This window comes from Dermochelys coriacea, chromosome 8 (assembly GCF_009764565.3).
Source record: "Dermochelys coriacea isolate rDerCor1 chromosome 8, rDerCor1.pri.v4, whole genome shotgun sequence".
Classification (NCBI taxonomy): Eukaryota; Metazoa; Chordata; order Testudines; family Dermochelyidae; genus Dermochelys; species Dermochelys coriacea.
In genome coordinates, this window is record NC_050075.1 from 101,734,425 (window position 1) to 101,758,371 (window position 23,947).

A 23,947-nucleotide genomic window follows, 5' to 3' on the forward strand; every position below is an offset into this window, starting at 1 on the left:
GATCACAGTAGAAACCAATGCCCACCCTGTGTCAGATGGCTGCAAAGTTTGCTCTATTTCAATTTCTTGTAAAGCATATTGGGCCACACTCCGCCAAAAAACCTTCAGCTACAACACTGAGAGAAGATGTCTGGTGGTTAGAAAAATTATCCAGTGAAAACAGATACCACCGTTGCCAAGGCTGCGGTAAGACTCCTTGAAGCTCGTCAGCTTAGGAAGGATCTAGAGTTGCCTGTTAACTGGAAATTGTGGAAGCTTCCAACAAGACAGTGAAAAAAAGAAAAGGAGTACTTTGCGAATACAGACTAACACGGCTGCTACTCTGAAACAAGACAGTGCTGTCCATTATGCCAGTGTGTGGGGGCGGGATGGGAAGGGCAGGGGGAGAAGCATATTCCAGGCTAACAAAAACTATTATGTTAGGAAACTGACAGCTTTCCAGAGAATGGTTTCAGCTGAATGAAGAATTTCCATCCTGGAAAAATGCAGTGATTTATATTTTTGCTTTCCCATCTGGGTTCCTAGTGCTCCATGTTTTGTGAGACGCTATCAGTCAAAATACTGAGTTAATTGTAATAACATAGGTGCAAATGATTTGGGGAAGCCTGGGAGGGACATCTCTCTCTCTCTCTCTCTCTCTCTCTCAATATTTTTACAAGCCGGTTCCTGTTCCTCATTTATGCAGTTGCGGAATGGAAGTGTTCTCTCTCCTGGTTCCCCGTACTCTGATTTTTGTAAGTGGTTGCCCCTGTGATAGCTTTGCAAAATGCTACATGCAAGTATTGATGGGTAGAAATATGTTTTATTGTCCTGGAGCTTTGCTGTTGGAGGAGGAGGAGTTCTGTGGCAAGTTCTGTGCCTCCATCAGAAATATTTATAAACAGAGCTGGGCTTGAACAGTAAAAGCTGGATCCAGATCTAGAACCCCACTACCACCACAAAGCAGTGGTGCCACTGGAGAGATTTCTTGGGCAAGCGGAGGAGAGGAAGGAGGCAAATTCTGCTCCTTGCCCCCTCCCGCACTGTCAGGGACCACGTTCTGATCCCTGCTTCCCCCTCCTCCTGCAGGGACTCCAAATCTCCCCTCTTTCATACTCACACGGTGCATGATCTGGTGCCTCCAGCAGTCGAGTTCTCAGTGGAGTCTCCTGCCCACGGGCGTACAGGAATAGACTCCCTCCGTTTCTGCTGGTAACACCATTTGGCCCAGCTGCTCCTCCATCTAAACAGAAGAGTGGTTGGACCAAATTTGAGTGGCATTGCAGCCCCGTGACAAAAATCTCTGACTGAAATTTAGCTTGGCCACCCACACGTCTGAATAGAGAAGCAACCGGGTCAAATGTCAGTGGCATTGTGACTAGCTGGAGCGATGTTCTGCACTGTTCTGGCAGCAGCCATACTGATTTGGTACGGGACCACTGCTTTAAAATGGTCGGGCCATGGGCCCCTCGGCTCCGCAGCCTGTGGAATTTTGAATAAGTGCACAAACTTGGACCCTTACCCTCAAGTCCCCTCCAATTGGTGCCACTGCCTCAAAGGGCAGGGTGTATTGGCTCTTCCTACTTCCAGTAATCGAATGAAAAATTGGGGGGGGTACACATGTCTGGAAAACCAGGGGTCAGAAGATGGATGTCAAGTAGAAACATGAGCCCCACATGGGCAACTGTAGTTTTGGTTGCACATAAACTTTTGGTTCACGTCTACGTTTGCTTATAATTAGAGCAGGTCAGGAATTGGTTGATGAAATGTTTTTCCATCAGAAAATGTCAATTTGCTAAAATAAAAACTGTTTGCTGAAGAGGATCGGTTTAAATTAATTTCCACTTGCAAAAGATTTTTTTGGGGAAAAAAAGTTTTGAAATTGTCAAAATGTGCTATTTTGACAATTTCAAAACAAAAGAGGTCAGCTTTCTTGTTCAAAACAAACTTTTGGTTAAAAGTTTGTTAATGTGAGATTAAAAAAACTGTAACAAAATACAGAAGGTTAGGCTTCAAATGAAACATTTCAAAATGATTGGAAACAATATGCTTTGATCAACCCAATCTGATTTATTTGCTTATTTGCATTTTCAGTTTGTGAAAATTTTCAAGGTTTCGAATCTTTGGCCTCATTCAGGACAGGAAAATATCCTGAAAATTTCCATGGAATGGGAAAACTGTTTCCTGACCAGTCCTAACTCTAATGCTAAGATCTTATTGATTCATGTAGGTATGCCTTGTGAGCCTCTCACCCTGGTATCTGAGCACCCATATGCACAATGGACCCGAGTTTTAAAAAGCAGAGCTTCACTTGCACATACATTTCAATGCACATTCATGGTCATTTAGTTTTCTGTGCATGGTTGCTATAGTGGTGAATGAAAATGCCTAGCTAGCTATTAGCATGCATGAATATCCAATTTGCACACACAGTTCAGGCAAATAAATGCGTAAATGTTAGTGCACAAGTGTGTGTACAAAAATTCACATAGATATCATGCCTCTATTTTTAACAATCAGCACATAAAGCGCATAAAATAAGCATATTTTTACAGGCTGTTCAACCAAAGGTTTCAGTTTGGCAAACAAAAACACACAATATACTGGAAATATGAGACTTCATTCATATCCGGAATATAAAATACTCTAGAGTCTTCTGAGTCCGTGCTTAAATTTAGGTTTTTATTTAATTTTAGACATCCTCTAGCCTTGATCCATCCTTCTGCGGAAGGTGCCTTTAATATTCAGACTTCCACTGACAAATATGTTCCAGGCAGGTTTTGCTCAGTGAAACAGATCTCGTAACCAAAAATTTTCCCCCTTTCAATGTAAATGAATAGTGTAATCTGATCCAAAATGTCTCATTTCTGACATGCATTACGTAGTTTTGGTGTGTGGTCACCAAAGTTTGCTGTTTCAAAACACAAATTTGCCAGTTCAGAACTTTTGTATCTTTGTGATAGTATTTTGGGTTTAGATGCACGTTCACTGTACCTCCCTTTCATGAAAGATTCCCAGCATGCTTTAATATATGTATTAATACATAAATACATACATTAATATATGAGATTAATGTAAATCTCACAGCACTCCTTGGAGATAGGTAAGTATTTTCATGCCTGTTTTACACCAGGTACACTAAGGGGATACATCCAATGAAGTGAGCTGTAGCTCACAAAAGCTTATGCTCTAATAAATTTGTTAGTCTCTAAGGTGCCACAAGTCCTCCCGTTCTTTTTATTAAGGGGATGATTACACTACAGCCGTTACAGAACTGCACATAGACTGCTGTAGCACCATAATGTAGACTTTTCCTACATCAGTGAAAGGGGATTTTCTGTAATGTAGGTCATCCATCTATATGAGAGACAGCAGCTAGGTTGATGGAATAATTCTGTTGTAGACTTTGCTGCATCTACACTGGGGGCTAGGTGAACCTAACTGTGGAGTCAGGGCACAACGTTTTTCACAACCCTGGGTAACGTTGCTAGATAGATCTAATATTTCAGTGTAGACAAGCCCTAAGACTCATTGAAGTCACAACCAATATTTTCCAAAGTGTTCTCTAATTTAAACATGTCTCAGTTTTTGATCCCTCAGCTTGATACTTTGGGCCGATTTTCAGCAGCGCTCAACACCAACAGCTTCCACTGACTTCAGCGAGCGTTTTAAATCTAAAATGTCTCAAGTTGGGCCTCAAAATTTATGGACGCGTTTGAAAATGTGCATGGATAGCAAGCCCAAAGCCTGGAGTCAGAATGAGAATGCAGGAATGTGAAGGATAGTCTTGTATTTAGGGCTCTAGTCTAGAACTCAGGGTTTAGTTCATGGCTTTGCCACAGACTCCCTGTGTGACGTTGGTCACATCACTTAGTTCCCCTTTGTCTCAAATCCCATCTGTAAATTGAGGATAATAATACTTCCTTTTTTTCTCTTGTATATTTAGACTATAAGCTTATCAGCGCTAGAACTGTTTCTTACAACACTGAGCACAATGCGGCCTTGATCTTTGTCAGGGTACTTAGGCATTACCACAATACGAATTAATAATAATAATGACAACCCTAAAAAATGCTCATTCTGTTTCTCCTGCTGCTCCATTTCCTTCCCTACAAGTCCTTTTAAAAGTCAGTGGGACTATCCCCGTATTTGTTGTATTCATTCTAGATGAGACGCTTATTTTTCAGAATCTTCCTTTGCCCACTTGCTTTACTGTAAAGACCTGGGTGACTGCAGTGATGACATAAAATGAATGTGTTTTGTTGATAAATGTGCATAATGGTTCAAGACTACTCCAGTGAATAAACATGATTTCCCAAAGCCAACTGATGCATGAGAGTGGCCTTTGATTAAACAGACTAAGTGCTGTATGCTACTGGTGCATGAAGCTGTTATTTATCAGCCAAAAACTTATGCTGGAAATGAACATAATTCATTGAGCCTTAACTGGAGACCACTTGAGCTTTCTTCTCATCATACCACTTTGTGGAAAGAAGTGTAATGGAAGTTAGAGTAAAGCCAGACAGAGCAGGGAATTGTTAGTTGGGGAGATCTGGGGAACATTTCATCTGAAACATTTTTCTGTGGAAAATGGAGATTCGGCAACACCCAAATGTTTTGCAAATTTGGGTCAGTTTCATGAATTGTTCATTTTGGGAAAAAAGCTAACCCAAATCAAACAAAAAAAAAGTTTTGTTTCAAAATGAAACATTTCAATATTTTGGTCTGAAATGATATTTCATTCCAAAATTGTCTTTAATTTGACTTTAATAAAATCGAAAACATTTTAAAATGATCAAAATTAAAATGAAATATTTCAGTTTTGTCAAAGCAAAATGTTTTTTTCTTTTACCTGAAATGAATTTTTTTGACTTTTTTCAAAATGGCCAGTGACCTGAAAAATTTGTTATTCGCCGAACTGTAATCCTGGATTCTGCTCCCAGCTCTGTCACTGCAGGTATGTTTATACTGCAGAGAGAACCCCACGGTGCCAAGTCTCAGAGCCCAGTTCAATTGACTTGGGCACCTGAGGCTCAGGCTGTGGGGCTGAAAACGGCGGTCTAGATGTTCCCGTGTGGGCTGGAGCCTGGGCTTTGAAACCCAGCAAAGGGGTAAGGTCTCAGAGCCCTGGCTCCAGCCCAAGGGGGAATGTCTACACTGCTATGTTTTAGCCCCACAGTCCTAGCCCCGTGAGCCTCAGTCAATTGACCTGGGCTCTGAGACTTGCCACCACGGGTTTCTCTTTGCAGTGGAGACATACCCCGAGTCTGTAATTTTCCCGAACAGCCGAGTGTTCAAAAGTAGCGATGGGATGAGCTGCTTCTAAGAACATCATTTGCCTTCAAATATCAATGTGCTGTGACCTGGGGTTGGTTCTTTGTACACCCACGTCTAGTCCTGGTGGCTTGAGCTACGTGATCTAGTTTCTGAACATATGGAAAGGTCCACTGAAGTGAACAGCTGGAATCAGGGCTGGAGCCTCACCCATGGCAGAGCACATGTAGCACACTTTAGGGACTAACTCTGCACAGCTGTGATCCTTTCTCAGCTTCAGTGCAGGACTGGTCCCTCTCCATGGAGCTAAAGCAGCAAAGAGGAGAGCTGTTTTCACTTATACAGGCTCGAAATAGGGAGCCAAAGCGGCAGCAGGGGATTGTATGACAACATCACTCTCCCTTTCTTCTGACCACTCCCCTTTTTCTCAACTATGCAACAGGAGGGAGATAGGAGCAGTGTCAGGCACACGGTCCCTATGCCACTGTTTTATTTGAACTGAGTTCTCATACTGTTTCATCTTTCTGCCAGAAGCTGGGAGTGGACAACCGGGGGTGGATCACTGGAAATCACCCTGTTCTGTTCATTCCCTCAGAAGTATCTGGCACTGGCCACTTTCAGAGGTTAGCTGAACCATTGGTCTGACCCAGTGTGGCCATTCTTCTGTTCCGCTCCAGTAAATGAGAATGAGATCAAATTACTTGCTCCAACCAATTTATTTGTAGTTACTGCTGGTGTGAGCTGGGGTTGTAGATTGAACAAAGCGATTGCATGCTGTTGGTTTCACCAGGGAAGGTGCATTTCACAGTGCTAGAAAGGATGCTTAGGGAGTGGTATGGCTAATGAGATTTTTTATCAGTCTGTTTCAATAAAATTCTCTAAGAGGTTTCATTGTGATAACCGGAGGCTCTGTTTCCTAAAAGTGATGCCGCTCCCCGTACCATGACTTCTCTAGTAAAATGGTAAGGAAGGATGGGCCAAATACATCCCTGGTGTAACCCAGATGAAAGTCAATGGGGTTACACCAGCAAGGAGTTTGGTCCCACCTTATTCACTTCTCAATATAAATCAGGGTCAGGAAGCAGTTTACTCTATTCCCAATAGTCTCAAAACCACTGTGAGTAAGCTCCTTCTCAGCCATTTGCATATCCAGCTGAACACCAAGAACACAAACCAAAAGAATTTCCTGTCTTTCACATCACTTTATTTCTGTGTTCACACACACACACACACACACACACACACACACACATGAAAGAGAAATAACAAAATTATCTAAAGGTCAAACAAAACTAACTGGTCAAAACCAACTGGTTTTAAAGGGGAATAGGAGCAAAGACAGATATTTTTGGCAAGAGAGGCATATATGGGAGTGTGGAATTTGTAGCCAGGCATAGATGCAACTGTGGGGATTTCTAGCCACTGGAATAACTAGCTATGCAGATCACAAGCTATGCCATGACAGCAGTCTGTTTGCCCCAGGATCACTGTATAGCCTTAGAATCATAGAAACATAAGACTGGAGGGGACATCAATACGTCATCTAGTCCAGTCCCCTGTGCTGAAGCAGGACTAAGTATTATCTAGACCATCCCTGACAGGTGTTTCTTTAACCTGTTCTTAAAAACCTCCAATGACAGAGATGCCACAGCCTCTCTAGGGGATTTGTTCCAGCTCTTAACTACCTTATAGTTTGGAAGCTTTTTCCTAATGTCTAACCTAAATCTTCCTTGCTGCAATTTAAGCCCATTACATCTTGTACTGTCCACAGTGGATAAGGAGAACAATTATTACCCTCTTTTTTATAACAAACTTTTGCATACTTGAAGACTGTTATTGTGTCCCATCTCAGTTTTCTGTTCTCCAGACTAAACAAGCCAAATGTTTTCAATCTTTCCTTGTAGGTCATGTTTTCTAGCCCTTTAATCGTTTTTGGTGCTCTTCTCTGAACTTTCTCCAATTTATCCACATCTTTCCCAAACTGTGGTGCCCAGAACTGGACACAGTACTCCAGCTGAGGCCTTATTTGTGCTGAGTAGAGTGGAAGAATTATTTCTCATATCTTGCTTACAACCCTCCTGCTAATACATGCCATAATGATGTTTGGGTTTTTTGCAATGGTATTACAGTATTGACTCATATTTATTTGTGATTCACTATAATACCCAGATCCTTTTTTGCAGTAGGCATCTGTCTGCGTTCCTGATAGGGCAGTGGATCTAGGAATGATTCAAAATATCGTGGGGATGGATGGGTGAATGAATGCCTACCACAACTCATGAAGAACTCTCATACTTCCCAGAGTGGACAGCTGATGCGCCATTGCAGTATCACCTTCATACTACTAGGGGGGCACTCTGCTGTCCTGGAAAAGGAAAGTAGGAAAGTCCTTTCATCCATTCTGTTGTGCAATTTTAGTGTGTTGGGCTGTGATTATGGGGGAAAGGGGGTCTGATTGTTAGGGCACAACTGACCTTTTGGCTTTGACCACTCTGTTACCATGGAACAGCTAAGTGCTGTCAAAAAGAGGCTGAGCGGTTAATCTGGATGAGGGAAGGGAGGGCAGGTTGGATGAGGTGAGGAAAGCTCTTTGTGGCAGGGAGTGAATTAGCTGTGGTGAATTGCAAGGGATTGTATGTAGCTGGAATGAGGATATCCTGGCATGTCCATGAGTTTTCCTATGCTGGGTGATGAGAGGCCCATGGCACCATAAACTGAGTGAGGACAGAGAATGGGACCAGGGGTCTGTCCACTGTGCGGAAATGTACATCCTGATAGATCTACACTGGCATGGCCTTATGTGTTCTTGTTTCAGTGCATAAAAACCCTCTTCTAAGCCACACAGGCCAGTTTGGATCAGCTCCGGCAAGAGGGCTATGCCAGTGCAAGATGTGTCGGTTGGCCTTAGGGACAAGTTCTAACGTACATGGGCATGGTCCTGTATACCATGACTGCACTAATACAGGAGGAAGAATGACCCATTGGGTGAGGCCCTTGACTGGGACTCAGGAGCTCCACGTTCCATTCCCAGCGCAGCCACAGACTCCCAGTGGGCAAATCACTCACTGGGTGTCTGTTCTGTAAAGTGGGGCTAATAGAAATGCTTCCTTTCTCCCACTCTCTGTATTTAAATTGTACTTTCTTCAGGACAGGCACTGTCTATATTTAGGGGTTTCTACAGTGTCTATAGAGCAATGGTGTCCCATTCTGGGTTGGGATCTATGGCATTACCATAATACAAATCACTAACAACATTGTCACATGCCAGACCTTTGCAAGACATAAATAGTAAAATGGTTTCATCTAAACTCCATAATGCCACCAAAGAAGCCATGCAAAGGGTTTCTAGTGCCTCAAATATTTCTGTCTTATTGGGGAGTAAAAAATTATAAATCTGAGCTTCTTTTGAAATATCCATTAAATTTTTTCCAGTGTAGTTTACAGTCACAGTCGCTAACATTAACAAAACATTCATGTTAGCAGCGTTTCCCTGCTGAGCCCCAAAGGAAACATTATTGGAAGGGCAAGAGACTGCTGCTTTATTTTATGTTGCCAATTAGCATGTTTGCATAACTTAATGGACACCATGTCAGGCACAAATTCCAGAATGGATCAGTCTTTGAATCTGTGTTTGACTTCATGGGCAAGCAGCCGTGGTTCCATGAGGCAGCAACAGCTTATACTGAAATGGCCTTCAGAGTTGGGGCTATCCATCAATGTCTTTGGGACTGTTTTTTGTAAGGGAACTATGGTGAATGAAAATATAGAAAACTGCCTACTGAAAAGCTGACTGATCGCTGTTTGGAATGGAAGCTGGGCGATAAATCCTGTTGGGAAAAATAACTCCACCCCGTGAGGAATGGCATCAAATACTTCAGTATGTACATACCTCAAAAGACCATCCTTTACCGGGATCCAAACCCAGCCCCACTGCTGTAGCAATCCTTTTGGTGAAACTCCAACTTAGGTTTTTGCACTGTGTTGTCTCAGCTGCAGTGTATAAACTTCTGGTGAGGAGGAAACCACCCATGAGTGTGCTATTTCCTGCCCCGTGCACTGCAGTTTTTTCTTTTAAGAAAACAAGCTGGGTTCTTCCAAAACTTATTTTCTGTGCTCAAAATAATTTCTCTGCCAAGTTTACCTGATCCAGCTGTCAGTAAGGTCAGTGCAAGAACGTCCATTGCTTTCAAAAGGGGTTCAGGCCTCAGGAATATTTTCTTGAGAATAAAGGACAAGACATTGGTAAAAGTTGCCTTCAGGGGGCAATTCTGGCCGCCATTTCAGTGATAATTTCACTCTATTTAGTTCAACTCTATTTAGTTGCCTTCCCAAACTTGCTAAAAGCTAATTACACGCAGATGTTTGCATTATTACTGAATATTTGACGCTGGTTATTTCTTCTTTGCAAGATGATAGCATCTTGCACAGCCAACGTCATCATTGTGCTAGGTGCTGTACAAACACAGAACAAAAAGACACACCCTCCTCAAAAAAGCTTGCAATTTTAGGAATCAGATTATGACACCTTTCTTCACCTTGAGTAGTACCTGACTCCACATGTAATCCCAGGGAAGTCAATGGGAGAAAGGATGGCCTTCTGGTTAAGGCTTTGGACTGAGACTCAGGACTCGGTTTCTCTTAAGAGTCTGTGGCAAGCTAGGAATCACTTGGAATGTTTCCTTGATAAACTGGTAGACTTGAGTGTTCAACATTTTCCCTCTACCTTCTTTGCAGAGTTTCATCAAATATTTTGTTACTTTCTGCTCGAGCTGGTAAAAAAAAAAATCTGTTTCTGTCCCCAAAATATTTTCTTGTTTTCTCCACAGAATTGAAATGTCAACATTTTTAAATTCAAAACTTCCTCCAGATGTTGAGATCTGAAATATTTTGACCAGTTCTGCTGCTTGCAGAGTTTCTCTGTCCTGAAGCTGACTGCCTACATATTGGGCCCCACAACCTTTCCGTTGCCATTCTCTTCTTTCTTTCTGCCCAGGTCCTGCCTATTTTTTTATATATATAGTCAGCCTCTCTTCTCAGCCAATCAAATTCCCTTACCTGCTGTTTATCACTCTGTTAGTGTTTTGCTGCTGCATTTTGTTTCACTTCAGTTTGCTCCTTAAAAGGATAATGGGAGGCATCTTAACCAGGCAATGATTTGAATAATGAAAGAAAAAAAATGTAGTTCAGGTCACCATCATGACATGGTAAATCCTAAAGCATAGGTGCTGGGATTAGGGGTGCTGCCACACCACCTGGCTTGAAGTGGATTCTATTATATACAAGATGTAAAATTTGATTCAATGGCTCCCAACACCCCCACGATAGAAATTGTTCTAGCACCCCTGCCCTAAAGATAATTTTTTGTGCCTTGACACATAATTGCAGAATGTTTTGAAGATTACTGATAGGCGATTGTTCTACAATGTTTGTCTTGTCCATAATTGGTAGTTAGACTTGATGATTTAAGTTTAACAAAATCCTCAAATATCTGAGGATGTGCCTGTAAAAAGGAAATACTTCATTTGTAAATTTACTCCATAGAACTGGGGGTGGATTTTATTTTATTTTATTTTATTTGTATTTGATCATATTTTACATGTATATATGTAGGAAATATGTAACTAATATAAATTATCTATAAATAGCATCTATCCAAATTCTGGTGTTTAATAAATACCATTTCTGGTATAAGAAAGTGTTTTATTTGGACCAACTCCTTTCTGCTGTATTGCAAATTATGAAGTGGCTTTCGATGTCTGCTTTCTAAATGGCTGTATGTGATGAAATATCCATGCTTATACTGCCTAGTGAAAGTACAGATTTAAATGTTTTCTTGATCTGGTTGTATTATTCATTACAAAATTATTTAAGACCTTTAGACTGTTTTTCCTATTCACAAATTCACAAGAATATTTGCTGTTTGTAACCATTTCCCCACCAACTTATGTGAACACATTCTAACCAATAGGTTCTTCATAAACTGTTATTGATGACTTTTCCCTGTATATTGATTTGTGATTGGTGATCTAAATCCATGTTGATTTTGTTCCCTGATTGGGTGACTTTGGTCATATATGCAGATAGGTGTTGGGAAGAAGAACGGCCATTCTGCAAACATTGCTAGAAACAAAAGCCTTTTCACATGAATGTTCACCAATAGTGAACAAAAAGGATTGGGAATACGTTTGTGACCATTTGTGTCTGTAATAATTGGCCAGCTCTACTCTTTTGCATATTTTTTTCACACAGTGGGTCCAATCCTCAGCTGGTATAAATCGTCATCACTCTTAAGTCAATGGAGCTTCACACATGTAAACCACACCTGTATCTTGTCCACTGTATATTTTCCCATTGCACAAAAGCAAAAACCTTTGGGTAGTTCATTTAAGGGTTATAATTGCACTTCTTTGGTAGCAGACATCACTCAGTCTTCAGCCTCATGCCTGCACCCTTCAAATACGTGCTAAAAAGGCCTGATACAATGTCCATTGGAGTCAATCAAAGTCTGTTTATTGTCTTAAATGTCTGCTGGATCATACTCTAATTGCTTATGCAGGCACTTAGTGACATCTTATTGATTTATGGGAGAACTCAGTTCTGGTCATGAAATCGGAGATAACTGGGGCTGTGAAATCTATTTCACTCAAAGATTTGGCAGATTAAGTGGGGCACCTCATTCAGTCCCCCAAATGCTACTTGATCCATATAAGTCCAAATCCAGTAGCTTCCTTCACCAGCCCACTTCCAATGGCTCCCCCTCTGCAAACGTTTATTTTGAGGCTGGTATGGAGCACCTGTATGGTGTGCCAGGTATGAAGACTTCTTATGTGGTCCCTGTGTCTGAGATCCGTGGAAGAACAATACAAAGCTTCAGTGCTGTGGAAAACCTTCCTTAGGCCTTCTGCCGCTGGGTAAATTTCACCCTAAATACACCCCTTGCAGCACACACATTGAAAATAAAAATAGCAACTCTATTATCCGACCAAAGCAGAGTAGAAAGTAAAACATTCACAGTGGCTGCTAGTTGGCCAACTACGCAGGTGAAGGTCTGAGCCATTCAACAACCTCTGTCTTGAAACTGCCGTTGATTCGTCTTTGCTATATCAAAGTTGTATGTGATTTTACTATTCTATTAATGTGCTGTTCTGACAAAGTTCTTCCAGTCTGAAGGATGGAGGAGTGGGAGATGAAGAGAGAAAGCGTGGCTCTTTTTTAAATTTAATTTATTTTTTTTTAATGGCTGGGAATCAAGTTGCTCTTTCTGTAGCTGGCAAGTATCAGGGCTAAGAAATGCTTCGAAAAACCTATATCCCTTGGAATGCTTGTCTTTCTTTCCAAAACTGTGGCAGGACATCCTGATGCTATGAAATTACATGGAAAACAAAATCGCTAGCAAAAAAGGGTCTCCTCTCAGTCAGGATTAGGAGCTTTATTACTGAAATGTATTTGATAAGTTAATACATTGCTAGAAATTTTATTATGGTGAAAACTAGCAACGTCTTTTTAGGGCTCTGTGGGATTTTGATATGAAAAATGCCAAGCTCTGGAAAGTTTTAAATAATAGGCAATTTACATTTAATAACTCACCTCCCATGACCCACAGGTACTGTGTTTGCCCTTACAACAGAAACATCTGGCTCTTCTGCTGTCCTTATTAAATAATCCCAGGGATACAGGGAGAAAAAAGACAGGGGGGATTGAGGGGGAGGAAAAGCAAAAATAGATGAATTTGCAGCAATAGGTAGTGAATAATTCATGGACTGCCATCCGAATTACACTCTAAAAAAATCTTTTAATGAGAGTGAGAGCATGTGGACCAGCTGTTTTGCAGATGACCAGAAATTTGGGACATGCTACTTAGACAAAGATTTAATTAAGATTTAATTTTGTTAATGCTCTCCTCTTTTCTTATTGTTTTAGCACACATGGCATGCATAGGGACCAATAATAATCATCATTAATAACAAGAACAACTGCAATAGACTGTGTATATAGAGTCCCATTCAAAGCTCACTGAAGTATGGGAAGCTTTCCGGTGATTTCATTGGGCATTGAAGCAGGCCCATTGAGAGAGCTTTTGATCAAACAAAAATATCAGTAAATTTTTACCACATTCCTGTTTGTGGGGTTGTGACAATTGTATGGGCATCTCTACACTGCCCGAAAGTTTGGATTACAGAGATGTGAAAAGCAGTGCACACCAAAGTGCTGCACTATAATTCCCCTGTGTGGACGCTGTGGGCTTGAACTGAAGAGTTCCTTCTTGGCATTAATGTAGTCCTGTTTGAAGAGGACTATGTGAATGCCAACTAGGAACCTTTTCTTCATGCCCACAGCATCCCTACGGGTGAGTTACAGCACAGAATTTTGGTACCGCTATTTATACCCCAAAATGTTGGGCAGTGTAGACATGCCCAATCTTACCCATCCTACAGCTGGGTGAAGTGAGGAAGAGAGAGGTCCAGTGATTGGCTGACAAAGTTAGGGACAGAATCTAGAAACTCAGAATTTCCGTCACCTCTTCTAACCACTAAACTCTGCCTCTTCTGTGCAGCCTCTTGTGTGCAGCATGCTTTTGAAGTTAAATTTTAAATAGACTTGAAAAGACTCCAGAAAAAGTTTCCTGGTGATCAAGATTCTCCTAACAAATTACCTTGATGAGTTTGCTGGGTTCATTAGCCTCATGAATGCCAAAGAAGACTTTTAAAGTGTGTGTGTGTGTATGATAATTAGGGCATATTAGACATGAGAGAGATTGGATCTTTTCTATAACTTTATTATTAATTAACATTTATATTCTTGTAGGACCTACAGGCCAACTGGCCAAGGCTCCATTGTACTAAGTGCTGTAAAAACACACAGTAAGAGACATTTCTGGGCCCCCACATCTTACAACACATAACAGGTGAATAAAACAAACAAGTTGGTTAGGGTTGGGACAGTGGAGGTAGAGTAAAAAATAAAATAGGATAAGCACAATTTTTAGCCAATCCACTCACCGCCTGCCTAACTATAACTTCCATAACTCATTGCTTCAGCTGCTATCTTTTCCATAATAAGAACTATTTTCTATATGTAAAAAAAACAAAAAGAATCCATGGTTTGAGGGGAAAAAAATCAGTTCTACAGCATATTGAACCACAATGTATTATCCTCTGGTGAAAAGAAAAAAATTACCCGAAAGAAAAGGTACTATTATATCAACACATGAATAAGACTGACAATTTTGCATTTTCCCAATGACAAAATGGAACTTACTTCAGATTCTTGGTTTCTCAACATCTTCCCATGGTTATTGAAATCCAAACTACCCATCCTTGATTATTTTTTCAAGGACTTGCATTTATGATTAAAGAGACCCTTGGAATAGATTTTGTAATTTCAAGTAACTGAGTCCAGAATAAATTTCATCCCACAAATCTGGTATCATTTTATTTGGTAATAACTGTGTCTGTTAAACTTCTAAAACATTTTCTGAAGGGCAAAGTGGTTATTTGATTTCTATTCTTCAGTATATCTTGAGCCTGGAACAAACAAATCCAGTCATGCACAGTATAAACATTATTATGCTAATGGACTCTTGGTATATTAACAGCGTGAGGGATCCAGTGCATAGTGAAGTCAATGGGAATCTTTCTGTTGACTTCACTGGGCTTTGGATTAACCGCAAAGGCAGATTCATGCATTAGATCAAAGTCATGCTGTATAATCTCATCTGATTCCCAGAGGAGTCAATCGATATCTTTCCATTTATTTCACTGGCCTTTGGATTAGGCCTTTAGTGTTGATCATATAGATCACTATGGGTACTACAACTCAAACTGGAACTACTTAGGAAATGAATGTCATATTAGATTTCATTGGGAAAATAAGTTTCAGTTGATTTGCCATAAAAACTGAACTTTGACTAATCACAATAATACTTTTTAAAAAATTAATGATGTGTTTTCCATTTCCATCCAAGAATGGGATACTTAGAAACATGGACCTAACTTATGTATTTACCAAATGCTGCAGGCTCTACACAGGCAAAACTCCCACTGAATCCATTAGGAGTTTTATATCACAGCAGTACATGGGGACTGCCACAGAAATCAGGGCCCCGTTGTGCTAGGCACTGTACAAATGTAATGCCAACAGACCCCAGTTGTTGGCAGGTGGGATTGAACCGGGGACCTCTAGAGCTTAGTACATGAGCCAAAAACCAACTAGCTATTAGCTATCTCTCTCCTTAAGTGGGCTCACTTTTTAAGGGGTCTCGGTGCCACTAGATGGGACAGAATATCACACCCAGAAGGTTTACGGGTTACACAAACACCTACCAAGAAATGGTCCTAGCTCTAAAGAGCTTTATTAGACCAGGAGTAGTAGAGGAAACAGTCACGGAGAAGTGGAGTGACTTTCCTGGCGTCAAACAACAGGTCAGTAGTGGAGCTAGGAATAAAACCCAGGTCTCTTCTATCTCAGTTCAGTGCTGTATCCATAGGCCAAGGAAAGTATATAAGGTGGTGTGCCCTTTACTTTTTGTTACTTAGTACTGAATTGTTATATGAGTGCCACTTGACCAGCTTTAAAAAATCACTCTGATGTCACTTAGGGATAGACACTTATCTAGTTTTATCCTTACAGCATTGCACACTCTGTTACATTTTTTAGTGGCTGGGCTGTTTTTCTAAGCAAATGCATCTCTTAACTGGCCTGCAGCCATATATCCTTGGCTTGTATTTGAATCGTATCTTGCAGGCTAATTAAGTTCGGACATGTAGCGTGGTCCACTCCTGCCTTGTAGCTCCACAGAAACCAGCTCAGACTTCACTGACTACATATCCACTGTGCTGTTCATTCGCATTCCCTCCATCAACACTTTCACAGTCCAGTGAGACAGAATTATTTACAATATCCTCGGTATTTTCAGCCCTCTCCTCAGGACCTCAGAGGAGGAGAAGTTTCCTTTCCCTGAGGCTTCTGTGAAACTGGCTCAGCTAACTTGGCATGTCCATCCTATGCCCCTTTATCGGTCTTGAGCCAATCAGCTTGGCTTGTTAACTTACCCAGCCCACCCGCCTAATCAGCTTTCTCTAGGATGGGTGAGGCGGGATAGGGAACTGATGGGTGTCAGAGTGATCAGAGTACATGATCACCTGTAAACTCCCTGCACTCTGTCTCAAGACGTGATCAGTCTGTGGAGGAGAGGGTATCTAGGAGAATCCAAGTTGCTTTAGGAAATGCTAAAGAGGATTTAATAAGCGGTATTTTTCCCTGTGAGTCAGCAGTGAGCCAATGACAGCACAGTTTTAGGAAGTGCTGCCTTACAGATGAGATGAAAATCTGAGGTGCTTTCCCATTGTGGTCATTAATAATCTCTTGGCTCTTTAAGAAAGAGAATGCCATACATTTAAAAAGAAATCAGAGTGCTACAGATGTTTAATAATGAAGAGGAGTGAACAAGATAAAAGTCTGTAAATAATTGATGGGATAGAGAAGGTAGAGCAGGAATGTCTGTTCTCCCTGGCTTATAGCACAAAAGCATGGGGACATTCAATTAATTTAAATGGTGGGAAATTCAAAAGTGATAAAAGGAAATACCTTGACGAGTCATTGAGGCCAAGAATTTAACAAGACTCAAAAAGGAATTATATGGATGTCATCTTTAAGGATAACAAACATTCAGAAGGGATATTAAACCTTGTGCCTGTGTAACTATTGGAGACCAGGAGGAGATCTACTGTGGGGGTTATATTATCTTACAGCTGCTCCTGCAGAGTTCTTACACCTTCCTTTGAAGCATCTGGGACTGACCATTGTTGGTGATAGGAGACTGGACTACAGAAGTGGCTGCTCTGAGCCAGTCTGCAAATCCTTCTGTTCCTATGCCAGTGCTCCTGACTCCCCGTCCCAGCCCCTAGTGTGCATTACACCACAATACCATCTCATGTCTTTTAGGCAGTACACCTTAATGAAATACATTTAGAAAATAAAAGGTTTTGTTGCCCAGAGATCATTTCCTACAGTGGAATAATGTGGGACTCATATGCCTACTTCCATATGTTCTGGTGAAAGCATGCATATATTTTTTCCAGTGCTCTACTGGTTTCCATTTGACATGACTGCCTTCCTTGGCTGCTGTTTCATTGCTACCATTGCAAAAACTACTTTGAGAGACAGCAATGGTGAAAGCAGACCCAGCGTCAAAGTAGCTGACAGCCTATGGAACAACATTCAACAATAAAGAGATAACAGGAGATGTTAAGGTAGAAAAGAAAATCAAACTAACATCTGTTCCCTTTATCAGCCTGGTATTTTTTGTCAGTGGTTATTTGCTTTCTGGGCCTCAATAATTTATTGTCCATTTTCTGTCCAATAGGAGAGATGAATGAGACTAAATTCTTCGATGAACTGAACATACATTTGGAAACATCATTTTAGTATCAAAATGACATTTCCATATGACATTTCTGAATGAAGCTGTAACTATATGTCTTGATCACTTGCTAGGCAAGGAAAATGCAACCAGGCTATTTCAGAATTTTCAGGGCTAAATCTTTGTGTAGTTCAACTTTTTCTTTAATATTTATTTTAAAACAAAACAAAATTTATTGCTTGTGGAAGAACGTTTCATTGGCCTGGAAACGAAAAGCCCTCTGTTTATCCACTGTGCAGATGTGGTACAATCAGATCAGTGCCAGCAAACCCCTTATGCTGCCCTCTGATGTGCTTCAACCGTGTTCCGAAGCAGAGGGGCGGTTAGTTGCCATATTGAGCCACATATTGAGATTTTCACAGACGCAGATGACAGCTGGGTGCCTCAGTGCTGCTGAAAGTCAGAGGGAACTAGGGCCGAGCCCCTCAAAGTTGTTTAGGAATGTATGTCCCAATGAAATCAAGGGGAATTATGCAGCTAAATACCTTTAAGGATCTGGGTCTAGGTACTTAACTATCACTTCTGCCTTTAAAAACCTCTTTGTCTCCCTCTCTGCCAGTCTTCAGCCTCTCTGCTGTGACAGTTATCAAGGGTGCCAGCTGTGATGGAGGGTTTTTGGCTACTCATGTGGTTTTAAGAAATCAATTCAAATAGGCCATCGACCAGGCGTTCGACAATAACAAATTGCAGTGACTATTACAAATGGATCTGAGCCCACCTTCCCAATTAAAATGCCCCTGAATTTGGGAATGTTCAGATCCAGTTTTGAATTTTGGGGCTTATCCCCTCTTTAGTTATCATTAACCTGGGTAGGTCTGAGATAGAGACATACTGTAAGGCTGCTCTATGGTAAGGTAGCATGACCTAGTGAGTAGGATATTGGACTGGGACTCAGGAGCTCCGGGTTTTATTCCTGGCTTGGTCGCTGGCCCCCTGAATGATCTTAGATGAGTCACTTCTGCTTTCAGCCTCAGTTTCCCCATCTATAAAATGGGGATAGTGATATTGACATGCTTTGATATCCACTGATGAAAAGAGCTAGGGCTAATTGTTATTGCACCAGTATCACTCTTCTGCAACACCTTGTCTTTGTATCATGCATCATCAGGTCTGCTTGCTAGTTCCTCACCAGTGTTTGAGGTTCAGTGGTGCTGTGCAGTTATCCAACAAGAAAAACTAATTGTTCTGAAATATTTTGCGATAAAATATATTTTAGTATACATAGGCACTGATTCAGCAAAGCACCGATGTGAGTGTATAACTTTAAGCATGAATATTTCCATTTTCTTCAAAGGTACTATGCTGTTTTTAAAGTTACACATGTGCTTATGTACCCATGCCTGCTTGGTATGGCACTCTGTCCCCCTCTAGTGGCACCTAGCCCAGCCAGCGATTCATGGCTTTTAGCTTATGCAGTAGAGGCCCATACACTAAGTTTCAGAGGTCCCGGGTTTGAGCCCACCTACCGCCAAGCAGGGGCTGTTGGCGTTACACTTAAGTTCTACAGGGTCAAGGCCGTAGTGAACTAGTGTGTGTGTATGCATGTGCACCACTTCTCCTTACTGACTGAAATCAGAACTGCTTGACTGCAAGTCATATGTGCTCTACTTCAAGTAACACTTTCACAACAGAAAGATCTGAGCTGTCTTTGCCTACTAGTTCTCTCCTAGCCATCCCCTGTTAGTTTGGAGGAGCCATGGTCTGCAGTGTGGAGAAAACTCTAGGTGGTTACAGTATATATTTTCCATATTTTGTATACTTCAAGGGCACAATACTAAGCGTTTCAAAGTGTATCATTTTTTCATCAAGAGTGAAAATCAAACAGCCATTTCAGACTCACTAGAAATTATGAGGCTTCTGGAATGTATTAAAGCATAAATGTCAAAATAAAATTAATGCTGAGTATTTTCTCAACCTTCTTGTTTTACTCCCCAATGTCTGTCTTCCTTGTTTTGTTATCTGCGCTTTTGCACAGAGGTTGCAGAGACAGAAATCTATCCTGAAAGAGACAACAAAATTATTAACTATTTTCCATGTCTCCACAATGAGCACAACGTATTTTTTCCATCAAGACAACCCTGCTTAGAAGAATGTTGTGGTATCTCAAAGAGAGAAAGAGAGAAAAGAAAAAGAAATCGGAATACCAGAAAACCAGAACTAAATTGCTTTCCCTTCCTCCCCCATGAATATTTTTGAATTATTCTAGTAATGCACCATAACAACAAACAACGTGTTTTCTTAAGTGTAAGTAGATTTTCTGTTCAGGAAATCCATGCCAAAACTATTTCTGAACAAGCAGATGCCAGATGCCTAAACCGATCCTCAAATGCATTAGCCATTACAAATTTCACTTCCATTCAAAGGCCGGGTCTGAAGACAGAAGGCTTATTAAGTTTTACTAGGTTGTCTGAGGAGAGCTTCCTTTTAGACCACCACTCTGTGGGAAATTGATTATGGCAATGCATATGAAGCCTTTCCAAGCTCAGCATGTAATAGCTGATTTTCCTTTTAAAGCTCTTCATATTTCCTGGCTACAGCTACAACAAAGTTCCCTCATGGAGGGCCAGATCCTCAGAGGGTATAAATCTGAGTAGCTCCATTGGTTTCCTTGCTGCTAGCCCAGTTTATATCAGCTCAGGATCTGACCTGCGGAATTTGTCTGTTGCACTATTTGTAATGGCTGCCTCAGTGACAGTAAAATAGAGAGATGAAAGAAACCAGCAGGATCTACAGAACAAATCATACCCCTTGCACTGAAAAGGTTAAAGATAAATTCCAATGTTGTTTGTAACAACCAGCAGGATCCCGGCAATTCTGGGAATATTTACGAGGATGAATAGATTTTAGAGGTTGAATAAATTATAAACTTTCATCTATCCAGAAAGAAACTGGAGAAAAGAGTTATATTTACACTGGTATATTTACACCTTTACACACAGGGAGAGCAAAATTTTGTTCTAAATTCAATCCATCAGAATATTGGGCCTGATTCTCATTTATGCCACGGCTCCTTCACACCATGGTGGCAGTGTAATTTATGGCTGGAACAATGCAAAAAGGCCTTAGTGTAAACAAGACTCTGGCCTGTTTTATACTGAACACACTGAAGATTGGCGGGCTACTTATTTTCTGTGTTTGCGCAATACATACGATCTGAAATTCACAGAAGTGATGGTTCTGGATCAGGGCTATGGAGAGATTCTATCAGTGTCCATTGGTTTCCAGATTGTACTGATGCTTTAATCTATTCAAATACCCAGAAACAGTATGCTTATCAAAGAGCCAGGCATCCAAACTTCCTGGATACATACAGTACTGAGCTGCAAGAGATGAAATCATCTACCAAGATAGAAATCTATTGAGTCCAATTTGATCAGTGTAAGTCAAAACCAAGGATCACTAAAACCCAATAAAATAACATTGTGGTACTTAGAAAATGAGCTTGGTGAGACCGCAGTTGTACCACATCCCAGCGATCAATTCAACCATCCTTAGGTTATAAAAACGTACAGTGTCATTAGAATAGGTTCCAATTTGTATGAAATCTTGTCCAGATATTGTCACATATGCTGTTATTACCTCATTAGTTACATTATAGTATAAGCTTAATAAAATGCTGCAGGGAAATGGATTTAACAATTTTAATAGATGGGGCAACATCTTAATTTTATTATGTTTCTTCCTATTTTGTGGCCTACAGTTTCCTGGTACAGATACTACAATATTAGTGATAGAAATGTGCATATACACTGAAATGATACCAGAGCCTCACAGTACGTGTACAGCTGCACAGATGTGCAGTGAGACTTAAAAAAAAAATTGCACTAACTTTTTAGGAGTTGAGAGATAAGGTGCAAGAGGTAATATCTTCTATTGGACCAATTTCTGGTGGTGAGAGAGAAGTTTTCAAACATACAGAGCTCTTCTTCAGGTCTGGGAAATGTACTCAGCGTGTCACAGCTAAATACAAGGTGGAGCAGGTTATGTAGCATAAGTAGTTAACACATATTTTGAGATACCATTCAAGGTGAAGTGACCCACTAACACCCCTCCAGTCATAGGGGGAAAAGGAAGTAGGGAAGGAAGATGGGGTGGGGGTTGTTAGTTAGTTGGTTTACAGATTGTTGTAATAAACCATAAATATGGTGTCTCTATTCAGTCCATGATTTTTAGAGTCCAGCAAAGTTATGAATTTAAGCTCTTAGGCTCATCTTTTGAAAGTGTTGTGCAGGTTTCCTTTGAGGACAAGGACTGAGGGGTCAGATACAGAGTAATCATGTTGTGAAGTGTTTTCCCACAGGTGATCATGGTGTTTTTGTCTTTTATCATTCTCCTGTCCCAGAGCGTAGTGATTGTCTAGTTTCATCTACATAGTTGTTATTGGGGCATTTAGTGCACTGGAGGAGGTACGCCACATGTTGGGATAGGCATGTGTAGGATCCATGGATCTTGACAGGAGTATTGGGGTGGGAGTTGATCATTGTAGCAGTGGAGACATGTCTTCAGATTTTTCATCTGTTGTTCTGGCAGGGTCTGTGCTACTTTGATTTGGTGTGCCCTGGTCTGTGGGGAAGTTGCTTCTGATGATGATCTTGGAGAGGTTTGGGGGGTTGTTTGAAGGCCAGAAGAGGGGGTTCAGGATGGCTTTCTTTCAGGACATGGTCCCCATCAAGTATGGGTTGTAGCTGTTTTATTATATCCCGCATGGATTCCAACATGGGGTGGTAAGTGACAACGAAGGGTGTGCGGTCAGAGAGGGGTTTATTTCTTTATTGAAGCAGGTTCTCTTGGGGTATTTAGGTGGCCCTTTCCATGTTGTGAACTACTTCTCTGGTGGCATGTCATTGTTTGGTGAAGGCTGCTCAGGGAGAGTTTCACTGCACACAGCGGGACAGTGTGAGGCCAATGTTCTGTAGAAATGTGACACAAATCCATGCAAGCCAGAGGATAGTGGATGGAAGCTCCCAACTCTGCCCCTCTGCCTGATCCCCAGGAAAGGAAGATAAAGCAATAATATTGGACAGCAAAAAAGAGCACTAAGGAAGGAGGAAAGTTAACACAAGGGTCTGACTGGAGATGCTATGCAGTGCTCACCCTATTGTCACCTTTTGCCTGGTCTCAGGTCTGTGCTACAGGCTTATAATAGATCACATGCTAGAGCTTACCTCATCTTTACTCCCCTAGCTTAGACCTGTACATCCACCTCACATCTTCTGCTTAACCCATCTCACCTCTCTGTGCCCCAGCTCCAACCTGGCTTGCCGCTTCCCTGGACTTCCATCTCCCTTTGTGCTCTGCTTCCTGGCCCAGACGTCTGCTGCAGTATTACGGGAACAGAGAGGTGAGCTGCCAATACCAGCAACAAGGAGCTCATATAAAACTTTCCTTCTTGGCCAGTGATAATACCCCAATACCAGATGTGCGCATGGGTTGCAGATGGGCAGAATGGGGACACTACTCACTTGTTTCCCCAGTTAAATGAAACCACATTCTCATAACCATATCCAAGGAAGGAGGCAGCACCATTTGGCACACAGATGCCTATTACGTGCCTTTGCTGGAATCATTTAGACCAGGGGTGGCCAACCTCGGGCTCCAGAGCCACATACAGCTCTTCAGAGGTTAGAGGCAGCTCCTTGCATAGGCACCAACTCCGGGGCTGGAGCTACAGGCGCCAACTTTCCAATGTGGCACTGGGTGCTCACTGCTCAACCCCTGGCTCTACCCGAGGCCCTAGTCACACTCCACTCCTTCCCCCAAGGCCCCCACCCCTTCCCCTGAGTCTACCACACCCTAGGTCCTCCTCCTCCCTCTCCCCCCCTGCAAGCCTCCTGCACACCACAAAACTGCTGATCGCGGGAGACGCAGGGATGGAGGGTTAGGTGCTGCTGGCGGGTGGGAGACCCTGGGGGTGAGGGGGGAGCTGACGGCGGGGGCACTGCTGATGTGTTACTGGGGCTCTTTGGCAATGCACATTGGTAAATTCTGGCTCCTTTTCAGGCTCAGGTTGGCCACCCGTGGTTTAGACCTTGTCCCTGGAACTCACTGAGTATGGAGGGAACAAAGTGTCCAAGTGGGGAGCAGGTCTTCTCTTGGAATTATTCTAAAGACACCTAACATCTAGCACAATTTGGGGTCCTCCCCTTCCATTTGGTCTTTAGAAGCATTGTCATGAGTGCCAAGGAGAAGACATTCCCAGCAGGAATGTTTAAGCAAACGGGTTTGTTGCAAAAATATTGGGATGGTGGCAAATCTTTGTTTCTAGTATGGTGT

The 23,947-nt window shown here is 41.6% G+C and overlaps 1 protein-coding gene across 1 annotated transcript in view; it reads left to right on the forward strand.

Annotated features, from left to right (window-relative positions):
* The window catches only part of TRABD2B (TraB domain containing 2B), a 414,240-nt gene that overhangs the window by 103,460 nt on the left and 286,833 nt on the right, over positions 1–23,947 (forward strand). The window lies entirely within an intron of this gene.